The sequence below is a fragment of the Gymnodraco acuticeps genome, unplaced genomic scaffold, assembly GCF_902827175.1.
Source record: "Gymnodraco acuticeps unplaced genomic scaffold, fGymAcu1.1, whole genome shotgun sequence".
Lineage (NCBI taxonomy): Eukaryota > Metazoa > Chordata > Actinopteri > Perciformes > Bathydraconidae > Gymnodraco > Gymnodraco acuticeps.
In genome coordinates, this window is record NW_022992297.1 from 1131244 (window position 1) to 1148852 (window position 17609).

A 17609-nucleotide genomic window follows, 5' to 3' on the forward strand; every position below is an offset into this window, starting at 1 on the left:
TATAACATATAATAAGTACCCTGTATCAAGATTGAGGCAAAACAAGTTAAATTTGATCTTTTTAGAGAGGTTTAGCTAAAAGTAGTCCAGGCGGACTGACCTTTGGGCACATTTTGGCACATTTGGATACCATCAGTGCCATTTGACCTTTTTCAGGTACCATACTGTAAAAATAATTGTATTATCACTACAGGTAATCATTCCATCCAAATACAAGTGTTTTAAAAAAAATAAAAAATAAATTATTTTTAAATTACATTTGTTTTGTATGTAAATTGTGTGTGTGTGTCTGTGTGTGGACTTTGCCACAGCCCTTACATGTTTATCACCCGACTAACACTTCTAGGAAGGTTTATTTACACAATAACAATTAGGAAACATAGGATACACTTGTCTCTTGTCTTGAGCAGATTTATTTCAAAAATAACACTAAAAAACGAAACTAAAACCGAAATAACACCACAAGCATTTTTTTTGTAAATACTGGCAAAAAAGAAAAAATGTACACAACCTGAATGTGTTTAGTGTTTTTGAATTGAGGCACCAGGCACTTAGTGCAGTAGATAGGTCTTCACCGTTGTGTTGCCAGCATCAGAGCACCTCCTGAGCGCGGTGGCATCTTCCCCATAATACTTGGGAATGCATACGAGTAGTGGTGGTGGTGCTGCTGCAGGGACTTCACCCCTCATGTCTGCAGCAAGCTGCTCCCTGAAGGACTTCTGGGTGTGTGGCTTCGTCCTGCCGGGGTCACCCCTCATCTTGTGCAGCTCCTTGTGGAGAAGGAAGCTGTTCACCACTGCAATGTCCAGAAAATGGTAAAAAAAGGTCTTGTACCATTTCATGGTTTTGTGGTGAACACTGTAGTACCCAATCAAAGCATCGGACACATCCACGCAGCCCATGCTTCTGTTGTAGTCCACCACAGCGTCATGAACGGTAACAACCTTAGTCTGCCACACACCAGCCCGTTTCACTTTCCTCCTGACAGTCTGTCCACTGAATCAGAAGATGCAGAGGGAGGCTGATTTAGTACTGGTGCAGACGTCCGGCGGCGTAGCTTGGATGTTGATGGCTCTGGGGCAACTGTATGCTGATCTGATGCACGTCGTAGCTCGGATGAGGCAGATGTTGATGGCTGTGATCCAGAAGCCATTTAATACTTGTCTTCATCACTGTGAAAACAAATGTGGAAAAAACAATTACTTTGATTACTTCACTGGATTATTCTTTCAAAAATGTAACTCAAATCAGAAATAATTCCTCCATTTAGCGTGTGTGAAATAACAGTATACATATATATGTATACTGTTATTTCACACACGCTATAGTATATATATAGATATATATATATATAGACTGATATACAATACAGCTTTATTTATAATCTGCTAATAGTCAATGTCTGTAGAACTACAAAACAGCATCCATTTGGCGTGTGTGGAATAACAGTATATATATATATATATATATATATATATATATATATATATACTGGGTTGATATACAATACAGCTTTATTTATATACTGCCGTGTTATAGTCACGAAATACAATTAATCTATTTATACGTTCACCAACATGATGTTGCCATTGTTTTAGTTTCTCACGGAACGATAACGCTACAACAACAAAGCGGCGTCCATTTTGTATTTTGCGAGTGTGGAATTACTATAGATTACACCAAATACACAACTAATAGATACAAACAGAGAAAGTACATACCTTTCCTGAAGTTCCTAATCAGGGTTGCCTGCTGTTGTCTCTGTGTTCTCTGTTCGCTGTGTTCTCTCTTCGCTGTGTTGTCGCTTCGCTGTGTTGTGTTCGTTGCTGCTGTGCTGGAGCGGTTGTGCGGCTGCTTCTGCTACGTCTGTGCGTAAAGCAGCCGCTGCTGGCATTATTCATTCATTCATATTCGTTCATCTTTTTCAACTTCTGCAGTCTAGCTGCAGCTTCTAGCAATGGTCTTCTGTTTAAAAAGGACACTGAATGTCTTGAATGTGGCATCACACACATGACTTAAGTCTGAACACAGCAGACAACAGGAGTATTTACAACAGCATTATAAAAACAAAAACAGTGCATGTGGGTGCACACTGACATTCTCTGTCTTACTGTTACATAAATCCCATGAATGTATGAGACTAAGTTAGCTTCATCATATCTCAATCAGTGATTAAGTGAATAATAAAGTTTCTATCGGGTCACTATCAGCCATTAGGGGAGGGGGCGAAGTTTGGAGGAACAGAGGAGACGGTGATCGCGGAAGCTTTCCTCCTGCCTTCACAAACTTTACACAAGTACAGTATTTATCAACTGAAAATAGCAAGAGGACATTCATACTCTGCAATCCAAGACTTGATTAAATCCACCAAAAACCTGACATGACGATAACGAGTGTTTTTCAAAAAACACAAATCCCTCCCTGTGTGTCTCTGAGCCGCAGCGACAGGGCCTGATTCAGAGCGGGTCATTCTGCTGTTGGTTCTGGACTGGTGTTGCTGGAGAAAGCAGACTGCTCCGTGTGTGGTGTCGCTGTGCCGCTGTCACGTCTGCTCCTTGATCTCTGCGTCACGGACCAATTTAATATGTGTGACAGAAACAATTCTAAAATAAAAAAAAGTTATTGTCCGGCCGCGGCCGAAAAATCAAGAAGCAACCTTACTACGTTATAATCGATAATCGAGCGGCGAGCTACTGAAAAGCTGCCCGCGAGCTACCGGTCTAAAATTAAAAAATTAAAAGTCTAAATTCAAGCGGTTTTACATCAACCATTCCTCTTGGCATGTAAATCGTTTGGCAATAAAGAGAGGCAACAGAGAATTCAGAGACTGTTTCCAAACTGTAATGAAACCATTCATCCTCTGGCTGTGAGGGGGACAACAGAGGGGAGGGTTCGAGAATGCGAGGGAGAGAAACCAGCGGGTTGACAAAGACAAACAAGACAGAGGAGCAGCTGTTTTATTTTATGGCTTTTTAATTAAGTTCCAGGTGCAACATTTGTGTTCCCTCAACGCCTCATGATAGGGGCCTTCCAGCCCTCTGATGACTGAGCTGACACTACATCAAAAAGAGTCTCATATTTACATAGTAATATAAAAGTTGAATCTAAAACCCATTAGAAGACACCACTGGCAAGGTCTTTGATGCATTACTATCACACACAACCTGAGGGAAAGAAAGCACAATGGCACGTCAAACTGTATTTTATGCACACACATGCTGGCTCCTAAAGAGCAGATAGAAACACATGCAGATCACACACACAGCATTTCTCTTCCACACACATTCATCCAGCAGCAGCACTGAGGAGCACTGCACAGCTGGGCCCCAGCACCCTGCGGTGAGAGGCACACTGATGCACACGCAGCCACCAGCACTGAGGGACTGTTGTAGGCTGTGAAGGCTTTTATTTTCCCTTGTCCGCTAGCTCTCCGCTATACGTTCAAATCATATTTCATTCTAGCCATGGGAAATGTATTCTGATGTTGGCTGTCTGTTTTCTATGAATGGTAAAGTGGTTGAAGTAGAAAACACAATCAAATACAGAAATATGCTGCACAAAAAAAACCGGATCTATACGACTGAAATTAACTTTCCTCAAGCCTTTTGCTCATTTCAATGATATGAGGGAATGAAATAAGAAAGAAAAATTAGAGGGGGAGAGTTTGAGGGGGGGTGTGACTGTGGGTGCACTCAGATGACAGATGTTCAGATGATGAGGATCATTGTAAGAGACATCCCATCACAAAAAACATACATTTATGTCACAGGATTTTGACAACTTCCCTTTCTGAGTTAAAATGTTTCATATTTGTTTAGTGTTGCCTGCCAGGTCTCTTATAGCAAATTGGTAATTCAAGTTCTTAAATGTTAAATCAAACTTAACAAAGGTGTCACCAATGAAAATGTACACCCTATACGTTACATGATCAGATTTTATTCAAGGATAACTCAACACATATTCATATATTGCCAGGTGCAGGAGCTAATGATTACACAATCTCACGTGCCCTCAACGGAGATGCAGTCCACTGCAGTCCCAAGGCGGGCCACGTTAGGACCTTTAACTCCAATCCGCTGATTGATTGTCTCTACGTCCCCCTCCCCCAACTCGCTGCTTCAAAGTTTCTGCATCACTGTCTCCAAAGCCCATCTGAGCAGCTGCTGTTCTGCAGAATAATGGCCTGTCAGCAGGGGGGAACCTGCCGACTGACCCAGCCCCCCCTCAAAGAGCCAGGCAGGCAGCAGGAGAGTGAAATTAGAAATTAGGAGAAAACACTGCAGGTAAACAGGACGGACACCATTTTATCTACACAGGGTGGACAGACAGACAGACAGACAGATCATGATGATGATGATGATGATAAAGTGAGTTGGAGGTTTGTTGCCGGGGGGGACAAGGCCTTTTGAGCGTGATTTTTATGCAAAAGTAATTAAACAACTGCTTGTCTTTGCTATACTGGGTATGGGGGTATTAGTGTGTGTGCCTGTATGTGTGTGTTCATACCTGTAATATGACCCAGTGGCTGCTCCTAGCTGCCAGGTGGAGGGCCTGCTCAGCCACCACCTCCTACCCCTGACCCAGGGACACATTGTGGAAGTTCTTGTTGTCAAATGTGTAACCCAGCCTCTTCCCTGAAAGAAAACACAACATTTTTGTAAAGAACAAAATAATCCCGTTATTCACAATAATGATCAATGTCACAAGTTTTAAATAATTGAATTGACTGGTGAGAGATACAATATGATACACTTTATTGTCCTTGTAAGGACATTTGCAGCATATTCACACATGACTTACACTACATGTACACAGTAAAGTAAACAGATATTGTTCTAAACTGTATTAAAGTAAACATGTATTATTTTAAACTGTATTGAAGTGAACATGTATTATTTGGGACTGTTTTACTGTAATCCTATATATATATATATATAACCTTCTCACTTACACTTACTGACCCAGATACCAGCACACACACATATTATTTTCAAGGTTCTTTCTGGGGCCAATATAATCTCAAGCACCAATATATCTGTGTACAATGTTTGATTGTCTGGGAAAGAATAGTTTGTGTGAAATATTCCTTGGGAAAGTAAAGGAGTGAATTCAGGTGCAAGATAAAGATTGACTCTGTCCTTGTTTACTTCCGAAGCTCTCACGCTCTGTTCAGAAGTAAAATACTTTTTCCCAGAACTCTGATTCGCTGTATTGGTCCCGCCCAGAAGTGAAACTGGCCAATGGAGACCTACCAGCTCACGGTCTAGGGCTCGCCCAGAAGTGAAATCGCCAATAACAAATAGCTAGGGAGGAGCAACCACACAACTCCTCCCCACTTGCGTGTATAAATATTATGATATTCTCATGCTCGGCGCTCTTTTCCTGACTGGCTGTCGTGGTACGTATATCACACGGTGGTAGGAATTAGAGGTGAACCTTCCACCACCGCAATTGGGTGGTGCTCCAACAACAGATAGCACATTAAAGTATACATAGACAACATACTGACACTGACGCCCTATTGCACAAACCCCATGGCCAACATTAAAACTATACATTATGTCTGTCTGTTGAGAAGCTTAATGGATGTTGGTAGGAATGAGTGTTTGTAACGGTTTAGCCTGCTTTTAGGAACCTTGAATTTCCTACGGGAAGGTAATAGCTGGAGCTCTGGGTGGCAGAATAAAAGCATAAACTTTTGCTCTACTCCGTAGGCCCTAAGTCTGCGTAAAAAATAAAGCTGCTGTTGAAGTCTGGTTCAGACACTTTCAACTTAGACCCTTACAGCTTGGTGCACTATCACTGTGGAGTCTCAGGTATTTATAGGAGCTGACCTGAGTTATGGGCACATTGTGGATAACCACAATGTACCCATGACTCAGAAGACATCAGAGAGGTTTTTTTTACATTACTATAACATGATTTTGATTACAACCAAATGATTGGCCTGAAGTCCGACAATAAGCTAAAGCATGGACATGGCCTCTGTCACAGAGAGCCGCTGTGATTCCCCTCTGTATGATGTGCGCTACACAGAGCATATTATCTCTGTCACTATCATACTGCGGCACTATTTGTTTCTAATGTGCTGACCCTGGCCCCTATCTCACACTCCTCTGTAACGTAGCACAACGTAGTTGGACAAAATGCTGTTCCTCCATGTTACGTGCCAGGCAGGCTGTACTTGTGTGGTTTTCCTTCCCTCCTGTGTTTCTCTCTTCTCCCTGTCTTCTGCACAGCTAATCAGCAGCTGATCGGTATCTGCCTGTGCACCTGAGTCTGATGGCTGATTGGATCCTCTCCCCCTCAGCTGGCCTATCAGCAGCCAGGGCCGACCATAAAGGAGGCACCCAGGAAGTCTTCTCGCTCTCTCACTCTGGGCCTGTTGATGATTGAGGAACCTGCAATTGACTGCAGTGTTTAGCAACTCATGCTCCTGGTATTGTCTGACCTTTTTGAAAGTGTGTGTGTTGAGAGGTGGAGGAGTTAGTTAAGTCTGGGGTACCCTGTACATTTCTCACCACGTAGCTAACTAATGTTTAGACACACTAGGTTAGCGGATTGTTGCCACCCCTGTATATTGTTTTGTCAACTTCTTCGTAGTTTAGTTAGTGAGGGTTTTTGTTACCCCCATGTGACCTGACCACGGATGATCATGAGCCAAGGACATCACCTGAGAACGATAGGCTGTTGGCACAACAACCTGATAAAGTGCAAAGGAGTCTGACTCCTCACAGGCATCACTAATCCAGCAACGCATTAATAGGCCATCTTCCATAATGTAGGCCAGGGGTGGCCAACCCGCGGCTCTCGAGCCGCATGCGGCTCTTTGCCTAGTTTCATGCGGCTCTTCAGTTCATATCGAATTGTATATGTGTGAGTTTGGGGGAGAGACACTGACTCCTGACTAGTGTTGCACGGTGTACCGATACTTGAAAGGTATACCGCGATACCCTGTCGTTAAAATCGTTACGATTCCTCCGTTTCATTAGTATCGGTACTTTAAGAATGACGGGGGAAAGTACTCCGGTGAGAAAGCGCTGTTTTAATAAGAGCCGTGTGTGTTCAGCGCTCTGCTTCCACTCCCTGCACTGCAGCCGTGCCTGCAGTCCCTCCCTCTCAAGCACGCTCTAAATCCCTCCCCTCTCTCATGCACGCGCTAGCTGCCAGAGCATGTGAGAAAACGAGAAGCATGGCTGCAAGTGGGAGTGCAACTGCCGCTGCGCCTCGGCTTGTTGACAAAAAATATGCCAGAAGCTAAATTTGGAAGTATTTGAGCTATATCTCTGACAGTGAGGGCAAGCCTACGGACACCACGAGGCCTGTCTGTAAGAAATGTATTAATTTTATTTAATACGAATTCTTGTCATTTATTGTATTTACTGTTCTCATTGTTTAAAAGTTTGTGTTATGGTTATGATTCTGGTGTGACATAAAGCACAATAATTACATTTAAGACTGTTTCCCGTTTTTTAAGAAAAATAATCGGAATCGCAATTCTTGACTTGGTATCGAAACCAAAATGTTGGTATCGTGACAACACTGACAGTTAAACCTGATATTTAGTAGGTCTGTTAAGTATTGAATGCTGATCATTCTGACGTAATTTGGCCGGTCAAAGTTGTTTGGGCTCGGATAAAATCGCTCCGTTACTTTGGTCCCGTGTTACTTTCGTCCCGGCTCTCCCTACGTGTGTATGTGTGGTGTCATGTGTCAGTATGAGAGGATGACAGCGCGTCTAATTTTGATGTGGCCCAACAGCCAATCACAATAATACCTGCAATGCAGTGAACCAATCACCTTTGAGGGGGGAAACCTATTGTTGATTAAACACTATTCAGTGTTTCCCCTACCATTGTCTTGGAGGGGCACTGCGAGCCGCCAACGGAGCCCCGCGCCCCCCCTGAAATTCAAGGTGTTATATATATACTTTTTTAAAATATATATAGCATCAAATTGCAAATAATCTATAACTACTGTCACTTTTCACATTGAACATGTGCTCTTTTATTAAATAAACTAAACGCTTTCATTTTAATTTGTGGGTTTAGTGTTTTTGACCCTAAGAAACACTGATGCATTAATCAATAACAATAATACACAGCTCCTCTCTCTGCTCCAGAGGATTTTAAAAATATATCCCAATGCCACAAAAATGAATCAGTGACGTGGTTGAAATCTTGTCTCCAGAAAACAAAAAACTGAAACAAGCGGTATCAGTGACTGTGTGTTTGATGTGGCTCCTTGCAGTAACATAGAAAACATGTGGCTCTTAACCTCTGACTGGTTGGCCACCCCTGATGTAGGCCATCTTCTTTGACTTGGCCTCTTCCTGACTGATAACAGAAGAGAGACATTTAGAAATTGTTTCATCATTTAACTGGGCTGCCATGAATTCTTCCCGAGTGGCAGGCAGTTGTACAAGCTCTGAGCTGTTACTGGGTGATCCAGCACCAGCAGACCGGGCCTCCTCTGGCAGTCGGTCCGACACAGTCACGTCTTCAAGAAACTGCCCTGTAGCAAGAAAAGAATCAGACAAGTCTTCTCCATATTTCTTTGACTGGGCCCTTGTAACAACACAAGCAGGAAAGATTTCAGGAGATACTTCAGCTGATTTCTCTGCGTCTAAACTTAGATCAGGAGAATCAATGACCTCAGGTACTGGCTTAACTTTGCCCCCAGCCAAGTCATTACTGAGGATGAAATCAACACCGTTGATGGGCAAGGCAGGGAGGACAGCTACTTTAAAGAATCCTTTGACAAGAGATGAGTGAATATAAACATTGTGCAAAGGAGCCGCAACTAGTGTCATGCCTACCCCTTGAACAACAGCACTTGATCCACATGATGATCTGGAGGTTAAAGGTAAGATGCCTTCTCTAATAATGGACTGAGAACCTCCTGTGTCCCTAAGTACCTGTACTGGCAGCTGGTCTTTAGGATCCCCTGTTAAAGAAACAAAGCCCTTGGAAATAAAGGGTTTGAAACAGTGATCAGGTACATCATCTTCCAGGGACATTTCTATGTCTGATAGGGAAACTCCTTTAATGAGTCCCATTCCTTTTGGCGTCTGAAAGCGTTGCGAAAATTGTTGCTTACGCTTTAAGAAATGACACCCTGAAATAAGGTGTCCTGTTTTATGGCAGTAGTTAGACTCACGGTCCCCCGTGGAGGTGATGGTGGTCCTCTAGACCTTTCAAAAGTTGTTGGGCCAAGATCAGGTCTTCCGGTTTGTGATATTGATGATCTATCTGAGCGCAAGGGTGAAGAAAACAGTCTTGTGAGTGAGCATAAATTCATCCGCTAAAACAGCTGCTTTAGCCAGTGAAGTGACCTTTTGTTCATTTAAGAATATCACCATCCTTTCAGGCAAAGAATTCTTAAAATCTTCCAAGAGAAGTAACTGACGAAGACTCTCAAAATGATCCTTCACTTCATTAGCCGCACACCATTTATCAAAGAGAATGCCCTTCTCTCGCGCAAAATCAACAAATGTCTGCGTAGCAGACTTTTTATGGTGTCTGAACCTTTGTCTGTAGGCCTCCGGCACAAGCTCATAAGCACGCAATATCGACTCTTTAGCACTTCGTACTGCAAGCTTTCTTCCAAAGAAAGTGAAGATACCACTTCCTGAGCCTTACCTACTAATTTGCACTGAAGTAGGATTGGCCACATGTCTTTAGGCCAGACTAGTGCGGTAGCAATTCTCTCAAAAGCACATATGAGTCAACCTCTGACTCTCTAAAAGTTGGCACTAAAGCAATATTTTTACTAACATCAAAACTTTTTGTATGAGAGACTGTATGCGAAGGTATTGACCTCTCAAATGTCTGCTCTGAAGAGATTCTCAGGGCATCAACTTCAAGCCGGACGAGCCCCCATTTGTTACGTCCCCACTAAGGTCTAGGGGACCTGGAGACAATAACATACAACCAATACAAAATGAGGGAGTCAGCGTAACAGTTTACAAAAGGTTTATTTTGTAAACCCAGAACCGAACAGACATATAACTGAAACCTTAGTTGGTGAGGAGGAGGAGGAGGAGTCAAAGGATTGCGCCAAACAAAATAAACAAGCATAACAAAACCAGGCTTATCTCTACATATATCCTTTGAAACCAAAACTCAAACAAAAACCCTCACTAACTAAACTACAAAGAAGTTGACAAAACAATATACAGGGGTGGCAACAATCCGCTAACCTAGTGTGTCTAAACATTAGTTAGCTACCTTAAGAGAAGTTTTTAAATGCTTGTCGGCCGCATCCCTAACGCTTAACCTTGCCAAATGTGAGTTTGGAAAAGGTACCGTTCTCTACCTTGGTCAGCAGGTTGGTCGGGGGCAGGTGTGCCCTGCTGATGCAAAGATCAGGGCAATTGCCTCCCTCCCAGTGCCATCCACCAGGAGGGAACTTCGCCGCTTCCTAGGAATGGCAGGGTACTATCGCCGTTTCTGCAGAAACTTCTCATCGGTGGCGGCCCCACTCACTACGTTAACCAGTCCCTCAAAGCCTTTCGTTTGGTCCGGTGAGTGTCAACAGTCATTTGAGAGCCTAAAAGGTATTCTGTGTTGTACTCCTGTCCTTTCTGCACCAGACTTTTCAAAGCCATTCAAGCTCGAGGTCGATGCCAGTGGAGTTGGGACAGGGGCTGTTCTTCTACAAGAAGATGCACAGGCTATCGATCACCCCGTGAGCTACTTCTCCCGAAAGTTCAACAAACATCAGTTGAAGTACTCTACTATTGAAAAATAAGCTTTAGCTCTATTGTTTGCCTTGCAGCACTTTGAGGTGTATCTGGGCTCCAGTGTAAAACCTATTAAGGTATACACTGATCACAATCCGCTGGTTTTTCTTTCAAGGATGTACAACCACAATCAACGCCTTATGCGTTGGTCATTGATTGTCCAGAACTACAACCTTGACATAAGCCATAAAAAGGGGTCCGATAATGTTCATGCCGATGCACTATCTCGTGCTATGTAAATAGAAAATGTTCATTGTCAGGTCCAAACATACTGTTTGGATTTATATGTGTGGGGGTGTTACGTGCCAGGCAGGCTGTACTTGTGTGGTTTTCCTTCCCTCCTGTGTTTCTCTCTTATGTCTTCTGCACAGCTAATCAGCAGCTGATCGGTATCTGCCTGTGCACCTGAGTCTGATGGCTGATGGCTGATTGGATCCTCTCCCCCTCAGCTGGCCTATCAGCAGCCAGGGCCGACCATAAAGGAGGCACCCAGGAAGTCTTCTCGCTCTCTCACTCTGGGCCTGTTGCTGATTGAGGAACCTGCAATTGACTGCAGTGTTTAGCAACTCATGCTCCTGGTATTGTCTGACCTTTTTGAAAGTGTGTGTGTTGAGAGGTGGAGGAGTTAGGTAAGTCTGAGGTACCCTGTACATTTCTCACCACGTAGCTAACTAATGTTTAGACACACTAGGTTAGCGGATTGTTGCCACCCCTGTATATTGTTTTGTCAACTTCTTCGTAGTTTAGTTAGTGAGGGTTTTTGTTTGAGTTTTGGTTTCAAAGGATAGATGTAGAGATAGGCCTGGTTTTGTTATGCTTGTTTCTTTTGTTTGGCGCAATCCTTTGACTCCTCCTCCTCCTCCTCCTCCTCCTCCTCACCAACTAAGGTTTCAGTTATATGTCTGTTCGGTTCTGGGTTTACAAAATAAACCTTTTGTAAACTGTTACGCTGACTCCCTCATTTTGTATTGGTTGTATGTTATTGTCCCCTAGACCTTAGTGGGGACGTAACACTCCGTTTTCACCCCACCTAAGAACAAGTGGTTCTTCTGGTCCAGTCAGTGCGCGACATGCAGCTTGTGCTGATTCGTCCGCTTTCTTTGCCTTCTCTTGCCACATGAATTGCTTGCGTTAACATGTTCATTTTGACAGCCCTCCTTCTTAAACATCGTTGAACTCACAGGCTTTACACTATGATAGTCTGATATTTAGAAAAATGCATCTTATATATAAACACAGAGGTTGCTTTGAGACATGCTCAACCTAGCTGAGCACAAATACTACAAGCTGAGACAAAGAGCTCACCTTGATGGATTAGGAAAAAAAAGTATTATTTGTATATTGTCAGCTAGGAAAACCGGCATCAATACACACGGAGGAGTCACCTGGGTTTAGATCAGAGTTGGATAGTGCAGAAAGCCAGCGCTAATTAGAGCAACAGGACTCTTTATATACAGCATTGCTGTGAATATTCCAAAGGACGTTGTCCTGTTTTCTGTTAGTTAAATACACATGCAAAGTGTTAACACGCCAGCAGACGGCTAAAAGTGGTCAGCACATTTACAGAACCATATTTAACACAGAAACCCCAAGCCCTTCTGAGCGTACTGTGTCATTAGTTTCAGTTTTTCTGCTTGATATATTATATATTATTTAAAGATAGTGAAAGAGCATGAAACTACGGTGCAGCAAACAATGCTTATATAAGCCTAGCTTTGTACAGAACTTAACAAACCAGTAACACACTGAAGTGAAAGATTGAGCTACACACTACGACTACGGAACACAGAAAAGGAAAAGATAATAATCTTGATAAAAGTTTCCTCAAAAGCCAGTGTTTATTATCATAATCAGCAGACGGTCCATGACTCACTTGCCGACCTTACTGTCACAAGTTAGACACATTTATTGTTGTTTGTTTGGTTTGGCTCATGTTAACTCTCCTTTCATTTCAGATCCCGCCTTTCTCCAGGCTCTTGAAATCAGATCACTTCCCTCACCTGGTCTACCCAGTCCTTCCCCTCACCTGTTACTCATCCCCTCATTACTCCACAGTACTTATACCACCTCACTATCTCTTGTCCTTTGCCAGATTGTCTTGTCTTTTCTGCCAAGCTCTCCACTAGGGGTGTAACGGTATCCGTATTCGTCACGGTTCGGACGTCACGGTTCGGACGTCACGGTTCGGCACATGCAGTCACACGACGAATACGCCTTTTTTTTACGAGTGGGAAAAAAGTCTGTCATTCAGGGCAGTATCCACTACACTATATATAATCCAGGGGGCGGTATTGCGCCTAAAAGCTGTTTGCCAGCCGCCCTTAAACAACAAATGAAGAACAAGAAGAAACACAACAACAAAACGAACAAAATACAAGAAGAAGAAAAGTTAGTTTGGCGATTTCAGATAACACAGGAGCTAGAACCCACCTGCTTCTTTTAAATCAGCTGTGTGGGAACATTTCTGGTTCCCTGTGGACTACAATAACGATGGAGTGTACGAGTGGTGGATCGGACGAGGACGGTGTGTCGGCGTTGTTAGACAGCGGTGCGGTATGCTAATGGCAACACACGCCAAACATGCTAAATCATATCAGAAGGCATCACCCAGATTTGCCAATCACCGAAGCCCGGCAAAAGACAACAGCAGTTCAGCAGCTGATCCCCGCTGTTTTAAGAAGCCAATAGACATGAGAGCCGTGAGACCAAAATAAATAACGGAAGCTTTTGGCATATGTTTTTCTTATTATTTATGATGTAATATTTTCAAGACATTCTTTTTAGTTTTACAGCTTGATGAAACCTTTTTGTTTGACATCAGCCATTATAGATAATATGGCTATCTGAGTGTATGTGGTACTGTGTATGGTTTGTTTTTAACTGTTTAATACAGTTAATTATTCAAAATGTCAGAGTTCCTTATTTTTAAACTAAAACTTGCACTACTGTTAAAAATAAATAACAACAAACCTGGAATTATGCATTTGGGACTTTTTTTGCTTTTTCTTGTTGTACCGAACCGTGACCTCCAAACCGAGGTATGAACCGAACCGTGACTTCTGTGAACCGTTACACCCCTACTCTCCAGTATTTGTTACTCTCTATCCTAGATTCTTGTCCTGCCCGGTTTTGACCCCTGCCTGCCTATATTCGGATCTCGAGTTCCTGCCTGCTCCCTGTCTGGTTTTGGTTGCCTGTCTGACGGATTTCCTGGTTCTGAACCTGCCTGTCCCAGACCTGAATAAACTGAACATTGCTAAAAACTGGTTGTATCTGAGTCGTGCTATTGAGTTCTGATCTGTACCTGTGATCGTGACACTTACACTGAAATGTAACTCAAACAATAAAACTGTTTCAGTTGTATTAAAGCTTGAATCTAAAACCAGGAATATAGCGAGGTTTGGTCTCAGGGAGAGAAGTCCCCTGCAGAGCATACATAATCACATCATCTATCTATTGAAAATCTAATTGAGGCCTAATACCAATAAGAAAGCTAATAGTCACAGCTATAATGGAAAAGCACATCTGCAGAATGTGGTTCAGCGTAATGTGGCCACCGTGCTCTGAGCTGCACTGATTGCTTACTTTTAGCTTTGATGTGATTGACCACGCTCAAGGGTGTAGATAATCCATAATCACAGCCATTACAGGCAGGGTTCCATTTTATCACTCAGGGGGGGCCGAGGTCTGTCCACCACCTGCTGCCAACCGGCTCTACTTCTTTGTAGTGTCTTTGAGCAGGCTACGAAGTATTTTCAGTAAATGAAAAGCTTACTGTCATGTTGAAATCACCAACATGTCATTTCAATTAAGGAGGAAATTAAAGCAGAAATAGAAATCCAAGAAAGTAACATCAGGCAAAACGATGGGTACATGATTTATAATTTGTATGGTGACTCACTTAGTAGAAACCACAGGGAAATCTCTATGTTCTAGTAAACTGATACAATCCTTGCAATCTGAACTTTTCATAGAGCTGACCTAAAATATCCACACAATGAATAGTTTGACAGCAGATTCAAAAGCGATGCGTGATTGCGCCCCGTGCCAGGTCAGCACAAAGGCTTTGAAAAGCATATTTGTGGTCAGTAATAATAATAATGGCGTGTCCTGCTGCCATCCACAGGATTCAGACAGGGTTATAAAGGAACTCTAAAACAGGTGACATTTACTCTCTGCAGCCCCTAATACACCAGTGTCCTCTCATATATGTGTGACCTTTAGTACAATGTCTCTATCTACCCACAGCCTGCTGTACATAGTATCGTGATGTTGGGAATCAAAGTGTAACTCAACTTGTAGGAATGCCTGCACTTGAATTCAATAGGCTTTTCCAAATAAAATGTAGCATGTTCCCACAGGAGAAAGATTGACAGATATGTTCAATATGTGTTACCATGTTTCTCCACGTCCTTCAAAGGATCGACTCCAGGTGAGAGGATGAAGAACATGGGCGTAGCTGGACCCGACTCTTCAAAGGAGAGCGCAAAGTCCAGTGATCTGCCAATCACGTACGTGCTGCCCAGTTTCTCCTCCACAAAGTCTCTGCAGGGAGAACATGACTCAAGCTGAAAACCTTGAAGTGGGAATCATCTATAGTTCAGAGCATTAGACAGGCAGATCTTATAGAAAAACACGACATGTTGTTGCTGGCTCTTTCAAACTGCAGGATTACTTACTGTGGTTAAAAAAAAGAAAGTTAAATAAAGAAATCTACATTTTATGTAAACACCTGATGAAATATTTTGACGATAAAATGTTATGTAAATTCTGTTGATGAGGAAATTCAAATCCCCTAAAAGGGAAAAGGAATTGATTATCCAGACAAAGTATTCAGGTATGTATTGCATGTTAATACCAAGCAAGTTCCTAAAAACTGAGTGAGTGAAGAGTATTGTATTTGGATGTTTTAAAAATTGCTGATACAAATACATAACAATACAGACGTAGACCCAGGAGTCCACTGCTGTATGTCCTGATGACCAAAAGTCAACACAAGGCTTATTTACATTCCAAACAATTTTTCACTTAACATAACTAAGTAAATGTGTAGTGTTATTTCTTTATTATTTAATTAACTACATGTTTAAAAGAGTACAGGCGGAACAATGTTTACCCTTGAAAGATATTGAGAATACAGTTTAGTTATGAAGGAGCAGCCGGAGATCAAAGTCTGATAGGCTGAAAGTCCTTAGACAAATGTTAAAGGTCACCTATCATGCTATTTTTAGGCAATAGCATATGTCTCAGATATATAAACATATATAACAAACATGTCTATGAAGATCACCCATTCTAGCCAAGCCTCATATCCCTCTATTTCTCTTGCTGTTCCAAAAGTGCTGATTCTTGGTATAAACAGGTCTCTCTTGAGAATGAGATTTTCACCTGTTTAAATAAGAGGGGGCGGAGCTTATGCCCGGCTCATGCGGGGACTTGGCAGATACTGTCTAAAATGCTGTGGTGATGAAACGCAAGGATTATTAGAGTGTTAGGGGTATTGAGTGTTCTGTAATCAGTTACTAACTACTGAATACATGGCTCTGAAAGTTATCAGAATACAGTTACAGTTACGTGTCTTAAACGTTGGAATCGGGTCTACTTTAACGTATTCAGATTACTTTTAGAATACTTTCTTTTTCCATAACAGATGGGTATGTTTTGGTGAACAGGAGACACGTATTTTACTGTTTTAATGGCTTATCAAGAAATCAAACACAACATCTTGGTGTCATTCTGGACAGGTCCCTCATCTGCACCACACATAAAACACATCACCCGGACTGCATTCTTTGTACTGTCTTAAAACCTTTCCTTAGAATATGTTATGAATTGTAAGGTGTCCTTGGGTGCTTTGAAAGGCGCCCCTAAATAGAATTAATTATCATTATTATGTATTATCTGAAACGATGTAATAACTTTTAAAACTTGTTCCAGTCACTTGCCCCATGCATTCAGCAGCAGCAGGCCATTCACTTTGATTTGACCCCGTTATGAAATGTCATCATTTCGACAATAAAGAAATGCTACATAAACGTTATCTTGCACATTTTATTTAACCATCTCCGTTTCTAACTTTCAATATATTTTAAAAGAGATCTCTCTCTCACCTGCGTGCGGGGGCGGGGCCTCACAGACGCGCTGCATCTCTCTCTCGCTCACAGACATGCTGCAGCGCCGTGCAGTGTGCACACAGTTCTGCCGGTAATGAATATTACATTTGGTGAGGACATTTTTCCTCCAATAAGTATTCCAAAATGTATTCACTTCAGGTTTACGAAAGTAACCAGATTACTCGTTTTTCAAATGTAACGCCAGCTGAATACAGTTAGCCTACTTGATTTGTGTATTCTGATTACGTAACGCCGTTACATGTATTCCGTTACAACCCTGCTTCTAGGCTACTGTCCCGCAGCTTCTGCCTCTCTGTTGGACTCTGTCGCAGCAGGGCTACTGCTGTGGTGCGGAGCGCACAAACCAGACTCTTCACAACGAAGGATCACTTCTTCTTCAAGGCAGGGAAGGTTTTGCAGTACGCAGTCTACTGTCCCGCAGCTGCTGCCTCTCTGTTGGACTCCGGTACTGCACACAGTGGTTACTGCGGACGTAGTAACCACGCCGCAGTCACCCCCGTCGTGCGGGCCGGATGAGAATGTCTGGCGGGCCGGATGTGGCCCCCGGGCCGCCAGTTGGTGGTCACTGGCGTACGCCATGATCTCCGGCCTCAGGGCCCTCATTATGCACAGTCTCTGCACAGGTTTTGTTCTTCCACTCCTGAGGTAGTTTATCTTTTTCTGGACATTCAGACTTCACAAACTTCTTCCAGCGCTTGGCCGAGCCCTCGATGTCTCGGTCCAGATTCCTG

At 42.7% G+C, this 17609-nt stretch overlaps 1 long non-coding RNA gene across 1 annotated transcript; it reads right to left on the reverse strand.

Annotated features, from left to right (window-relative positions):
- Positions 1 to 1087: 1087 nt before the first annotated feature.
- Positions 1088 to 16910, reverse strand: LOC117540981. Its single transcript, XR_004568246.1, has 4 exons — positions 16855 to 16910; positions 15141 to 15289; positions 4507 to 4634; positions 1088 to 1172 (listed from the first exon to the last, which is right to left on the reverse strand). It is a non-coding gene; the product is annotated as an uncharacterized LOC117540981 (long non-coding RNA).
- Positions 16911 to 17609: the final 699 nt, after the last annotated feature.